Below are 7,699 nucleotides of genomic sequence, written 5' to 3'. Positions count from 1 at the left end.
AGGCAGTGGTAGAGAACCATTGCAGCGAGATATGTGCCTTACCTCAAGGAGGAGAAGGCTAAGGTTCAAAGATTCATCAGTGGATTGCCAGTAGCATACAATGACCATATTGATTTCGACGAGCCTAGATCATTGGAGGAGGCCATCTGAAAGTTGAAACATTGTTATGTCAGTCAAAGTTCAAAGTTGAGCCTAAGCGTGACTTGAAATGAAATGAGAAAGCTAAAGGAAAATGGCCAGAAAAGTGAGGAAGACCTCAAGATGAAAGTGATAAAGAAAATGTAGTCACTTACAAGAAGTTCAATACAACTGAGAAGGGATATGGAGAGCAACATGTTAGAGGCAGTGGTAGAGAACCATTGTAGTGTTGGATATGTGGCAAGGATCATCGTAAGAGGGATTATTAGCAATATCAGGGTGGTAGACCCCAGATCTATATTGCTCAAGAGGCGTATAAAATTGGTGATGTTGGTCATAACATTCCTAGGATCTATGCAGTTGTGGACAATAGGCAGGCAGATCATCAGGCATCTATCATTAAGATGGACGGTAAGCTTTGTGATCAAGTTGTTTCTATTTTGATTGATCCTGGATCTAACTAGAGTTATATTAATCCTAACCTGGTAGATAAGTGTGGTTTGACAAAAGAGGTGCATGCAGAATATTGGTTGGTACAGTTGGCTACAGGTACAAAGAAGAGAGTTCACCATTGGGTAAGAGCTTGTGCATTTGAGTTAAATGGTATGCCTACAACAACACATTTGAATGTATTTCCATTGGGATCATATAGTATGATTTTGGGTATGGATTGGTTGTACCTTCACAGGACTAAAGTGGATTGCTTTAACAAGGCCATTGAGTGTGTGGATGATAATGGGGAAAATATAACTTTGTAGGGGAAGAGGAAGCCTACATTAGTGAGGATTGTTACCGCTATGCAGGCTAAGTGTAGTTGCATAAAAGGTTGTGTGATGTTTGTAGTACATATATCTAGTGACAAGGGAAAAGATATTGAGGATGCAGAAATCTTCAAGAGGTACCCTGTATTGCAACAATATTAGGATGTGTTTCCAGTAGAGATTCCAGAGTTACCTCCTCACAGGGAAGTGGATTTCTCTATTGAGTTGGTGTTAGGGGCAGCACCAACATTGAAGGCACCTTACAGGATGAGCACTCCAGAGCTAGTAGAGTTGAAATTGCAGTTAAAGGAGATGCTTGATAAGGGATACATTAGGCCAAGTGTATCGCCTTGGGGTGCACCAATGTTGTTCATAAAGAAGAAAGATGGTACTCTTAGATTGTGCATTGATTACAGGCAGCTGAACAAGGTAACGATCAAGAACAAGTACCCATTGTCGAGGATCGATGATTTGTTTGATCAGTTGAAGGGAGCAACAATGTTCTCTAAGATCGACTTGAGATCAGGATACCATCAGGTACACATCAAGGAAGAGGATATCTTCAAGATTGTGTTTAGGACCAGGTATGGGCATTATGAGTTTGTTGTAGTTCCATTCGGTTTGACTAATGCTCCAACTACATTTATGTGTTTGATGAATAGTGTGTTGCATCCTTATCTGGACAAGTTTGTTATTGTATTCATTGATGACATATTGGTATATTCTAAAAATGAGGAAGAACATGTCGAGCATTTAGTAATAGTGTTGAGATTTCTAAGAGAGCATCAATTGTATGCCAAGCTTAGCAAGTGTAGCTTCTTTCAGATAGAGGTGCATTACTTGGGACATGTCGTTTCCAAGGAAGGCATAACAGTAGATCCAGAAAATATAAGGGCCATCATGGAGTGGGCAGCTCCTAAGAATGTGGATGAGGTGAGATCATTCATGGGATTGACAGGTTACTACAGGAGGTTCATCAGGAACTTCTCACACATCACATATCCTATCACATCATTGTAGAGGAAAGGTAAGAAGTTCGAATGGATGGAAGAATGTGCAGCTAGTTTTGAGCATCTCAAGCAATTGTTGACACATGCACCAATACTAAAGATTGTAGATCCGGACAAGGAGTTTGTAGTGTGTACATAAGCTTGCAGGAGAGGACTTGGTGGAGTTCCCATGTAAGAAGGATAGGTAGTGTGCTATGAGTCACAGAAACTAAAAGAGCACGATCAGAACTATCTTACGCATGATATTAAGCTAGCAGCGATCATACATGCATTGAAGATGTGGAGACACTATCTTCTTGGCAAGAGTTTTGTATTGATGAGCGATCACAGTGGGTTGAGGTATTTATTTGACCAGCCGAATCTAAACGCCTATCAAGCTAAATGGTTGGCCACCCTTAGTGAGTTCGACTTCGAGATTAGATACATCAAAGGAAAGGAGAATCGGGTTGCGAATTCTCATAGTAGGAAGGTACATGTAAATCATATAGTAGTTATGAGCTCTTATCAGACAGAGTTACAGGATAGGATCTTGCAGGCAGGACAACATGATTCCAAGTACATGGAGATCATGCACATGTTACAATAGAGTACAATTACATGCATAGGTACAGGTATAGAGGATGTGGAATATCGTCTCACGACAGATGGTTTGGTGAGATTAAGGGATAAGATCTATGTGTTGAATTGTAGTGAGCTCAAGAAGCTTATCTTGAGGGAGTTTCGCGTGAAGCCATACTTAGGTCACCCAAGATATAAGAAGACATTGATGACTATGAAGAAGTTCTACTATTGGCTGAATATGAAGAAGGAAGCGACAGAGTTCGTGGCTAGATGTTTAGATTGCCAACGGGTAAAGGTAGAATGTAAGAATTCAGGTGGTCTACTATAATGTATTGCTATTCCAGAATGGAAATGGGAGGTCATTTCCATGGATTTCATTACAGGTCTTATGAGGATAGTGAGACATCATGATTCTATTATGGTCTTCGTCGACAGGTTGAGAAAGTTAGATCACTTTATTCCAGTGAAGACTACATATTCAGCCAGTGAGGTGGCACAATTTTTCATCAAAGAGATAGTGAGATTACATGGTGTTCCGACGAAGATTGTGTCGGAAAGGGATGCAAAGTTCACTTCCAAGTTCTGGAAGGAGCTATTTGCAGGTTTGGGTACAATGTTGGCCTTTAGCACAACTTATCATCCGCAGACAGATGGACAAATAGAGAGGGTCAATAGGATCTCAGAGGATATGCTGAGGATGTACATGATTCACCAATAGAGGTAATGGGAGGAGTACCTTCCATTGGTTGAGTTCGCATACACAAATGGTTATCATGAGTCATTGAGGATGAGTCCTTTCGAGGCATTGTATGGAAAAAGTTGTAATAATCACATCAGCTGGAGTGATCTTGTAACAGCCCTAGTGAAAATTCCATGTAAAAATATATAAATACCATGGATCATGGGACACGTATTCCAAGCTGAATGGTGGGGAAGACATCCTAGGGGGTGTTCATTTGGTTGTTTATGGCTAAGGAAATCAACAAAGGCAATGGATAAGGCATTAAAGAGGCAAAAAGGTATTTTGGCACATTTATTTATGAAAATAATGGAAATTAGGAGAAAAAGGAGGTGAAAGGTCACAGGGTGCATGTGAGGAGGAAAATGAAGAAAAATAATGGAAATTAGGAGAAAAAGGAATTGAAAGGTCACAAGTTGCATGTGAGGAGGAAATTGAAGGAAAATAATGGAAAATGAAGAAAATAGAGGCCTCATTAATAAAAAGGCTTATGAGGATCAGTGGGCAAGACTTGGTCAGTTTAGTTTTGGAGCTCTCTCATTATTCTCTCTCTCTCTCTCATACTCTTGGTTACTTAGAGTTTTCTTGGAGCACTTTGGCATTGGAGCAAGAAAGGAAAAGAAGGCAAGAGGAAGTAAGGATCAAGTAGGGAAAGGCAGGATCAAGCGGCTACAATAGGCTTCATTGCAGGTATCAACTTGCATGTGTATTTTCCTTGCTAGATTTGGCATGCATGGGATTGCATGTGTTTCTTTTCTACCATGGCATGGGTTTTTCCAGGTGTGACAGTATTTTTCAGCTTAGCCTTGCCATTTCCTAATAGCTTTGATGAGATGGGTTCTCTCATGCGTTTTGTGGGGGATGGTTGGATTGGATTCGAAGCTGAGTGGGGTGGATCTCCGAATTGACAAACACATGGTGGTAGTGGTCCTTGAACCAGACTGAGGATGCATGAAGCCACTGGCCTAGTGACCCCTGAATCGGACTATGGGTTGCGGTAAAGCCAGATTGTGTGCCTCAGTGGGCCTAGGAATCCTTACCGATGAGAGGTGGATTTTCTCTCCGTTGGGCCTAGTGATTCTGGGATGGAATGTACGAGAAAGCCTGGAGAGTATGTCTCAGTGTAGGGCCTAGTGATCCCTGGATCAAATTGCGGATGCACGGTAAAGCCTGAGAGACTAGGAGGCACTCAAATTCCTCACGGTGTAGGTGGAGAACTCCGGTGGCATCCACATTGATTGGTGTTTTTTGATGTGTTCTATGAGTCCCACATTCATGCTTGGAATATGGCACGGGGGTGTGGTTAAGTAAAATTATAAGTGTGGACATGAACGAATTACTCTAGCCCGATAATGGGTCTAGCCATAACAGATACATTCTATGGAAGATTTCGTTAGATTAGAGTAAATCAAGAGGGCCTACCTCTTGGTCACTTATCCTGCTTGATGGTGTTTTTTGATGTGTTTCATATATTAATACCAAAGAGAGATTACAACCATTCATCTTGACGTCACAGTCTTCCTTTGACAAGACCAGGTTCCCACACACTTTTGCTAGCACTTCATGATGGCTTCAAACAACAATAGTTTAAAGACTCTTCCCTTTAGGCTTCACTCCAAAACAAACACACTTCTCCCTCACACAACTAGATGGCTACAACTAGTAATAGTTTGCTTGTCTAGTATATTTACACTTAGCCAAAACTCTAACTCTGATTTTCACACTAGTCACTAGTTTGTGCTTAGGAAGAAGGGAGGTTTATATAGGAAAGATGGATGGGAGATGGATCCTCTTCTCATTGGAGAAGAACTTATCCCTTGAGGTAGTTCCATCATTATAGGGGAAAGGAGCCCAAATTGTCATCCTTGACCCCATCCGTCCAAACCATTTACCAGACTTCCGTTACGAAGCTTCTAGAGATGGAAGCTTCAGCTCTAATTTAAAAAACTTTCCATAACAGGACTGATGCGACTGGAACACATCTCAGTCGCACTGATTGGCATGGGGAATAATGCTAATCTCTGCACATCGGCGTGGGGGAGACAAAGGTCATTAGCGTCGGTCTTGTAAATTGGGAAAAACAGAAGTTTCAGGGGAAATGGTGCAAAAGGGAAATGATTTGCTCATGAAGAGGGACATAATGGGAGTTTCTCCATGAAGGCAAAGCATGCGAGGTTCACTGTAGAGGCCCTTCAAGATCAAGGAATGGGGAGTACAAGGACAATAGAAAAATGCTGTGTAACAGATGCCCCCTAAAGCGTGAAGGCCGAACCAGAGTGAGGGATGAAATGATTTATAAGTCAGTGCAGGGAACCGGTCTACTGTTGAAAAACCTGCAAGCAAGTACAAATACATATACATAAACTGAGATCTCTATCAAATGATACATGAATCGTGGCATGGATGCAGCCATCCAGAGAATGATCATGTAAATGGATCCAGGTATGGGTGCAACCATCCGTCAAAGAGGATCATAATGAAACCAAGGTATGGTCGCAGCCATCTAATAATGAGAAGGATCACATATGATAACTCATGGTTTGGTCGCAACCAACCATCTGAAAGAGACATTCATATCATCATAAACCATGTCACACCACTTTGCAACCTGGACTTTTGTGATCTGAGTCCAGGGTCTTGCGCTCCAACATGACCCAATCAAAGTACATATCCTAGCATGCAAATAGATGTGTTGACGTTGAACACGCTAGACGATCGCTTGATTGCCAGTTAATGATGTAAACTGTTAACAAGCACGAGAGAAACCACCAATAATGACAATGGCCCTCAAGATACTATCAACACAATTCACGGAATGTGAATACAGGAACTAAAGTCGAACACCTATGAAATCACTCGATCAAAAGCCAATGATGTGAACTTGTCGTCGAGTGTGAAGAACTTGCCATTGAGGCATGCAAGCTCTAAGGTATTGGAAGGGAGTCTCTTAATCAACTTCCTAGATAATAAGCTGATGTCGATGGAAAGTGGCTGTGTCGAAGGAGGGCCATAGTGAATCCCACATCATCGATGCGAGACGAGAGGATGAAAAATGATTTTTGGATGATACAAAGAAACAGAGGTAAGTGTAACTGTAGAAGGACAACTCTTGAACATATCGGTGACACAACTGGAAGTTTGGCAGCTTTTGGATCCATAGGATCGGTGGTCATGATGACATAGCAGAGATCAGATTGTAGAAATTCTCACTGTAGATCACCTGATAATGTAATGTACTAAAGCAAAATACTTGATCTACTTATACTATCAAACTGTGTGGAAGCTTAATCAATTTGAGCAAGATTAATCGGAACACATATAACAGAGAAGAAGAAATCATACACATGAAACACAAAAGAATACTCTGGGGAAAGCCTCAGCTAAAAACCCCACTATCTGTCTTATCATACAAGTGGAAATATCTCAGGATTACATAAAGCTTTAGCTCACAAGCTATCCAACTCTCGCTACAATCCCTCACTACTGCTTATAGACAGAATAGACAATATATATGCCTTCCTTCAGTCCTCCAAGCCTCCTATTTCCTTGTATAATTTCTCCTGGGTCCTCCAGCTGCAACCTGTGTGATTCTCACCTCGCACATTGCTCTGACCTCTGTAGTAACTGCACAAACTTGAAGGAATGAATTCCTTATGCATGGATGAGTTTCCTTTATAGGAAAATTCCTCCAACTGATAGTACATTGTCCCTTCCTTTAATCTCAATTGGGTATCTATCTGAACTGACATGCATGAGTTATTTATGAGAGGATATTGAGTTATCTGAAGTACACTAGTTGCATGCATGCATGCATTAACTAACTGAACTCACAATCAGTTCCACAAACTGTTTGGAACTAATCTAACTGAACTGAACTTAGTTAATTGAGCTAACTAATTACAACTCAAATACAACTCATCTTTATCTCCTTAATTAAGGGATGACTTCCTCAATCCAAGGGATAACTGTTGCATGTCTTCACAAAGACTTCATGTTTGATTTTCACCAACTAATTAACTCAAGATGAATTAATTAATTATTTTTCAAACAACTAGTGAGACTAAATTCGAATTTTAATTCTCAATTTTGATTCAAGGACAAATCAAAATTGGAATATATCCCGAAATGCTATTTATAGCAATGTTATTTTTAACATTTCTATTTTTTGCTATTTTCAACAGAGTTGGAGTATATCCTGAAATGCTATTTATAGCAATGTTATTTTTAGCATTTCTATTTTTATCATTTCTTGTTGCTATTTTCAACACTCCCTCTCAACAAGAAAGGAATTCAACTCGATCCCGATCCTGAACCTTTGGAATGTTCTGCATGCAACACTTCTCTCAAGTGTTGTTGCTCCAGCAACTCAAAAACAAAAAAATATTCAACCTGAATCAGAATGATGCCTCTGTCATCAAAGTCTCTGACTGCTATTGCCTTTGTTGACTGAAAACTCTACACCTCTGTGCTCTTCAGTATCTGACTGCTCT

The sequence above is a fragment of the Pinus tabuliformis genome, chromosome 5_2, assembly GCF_031772625.1.
Source record: "Pinus tabuliformis cultivar Carrire ecotype Pingquan chromosome 5_2, CPIR1, whole genome shotgun sequence".
Taxonomy (NCBI): domain Eukaryota; kingdom Viridiplantae; phylum Streptophyta; class Pinopsida; order Pinales; family Pinaceae; genus Pinus; species Pinus tabuliformis.
The sequence above is the reverse complement of the archived record's forward strand: the minus strand, read 5'-3'. Positions refer to the sequence as shown.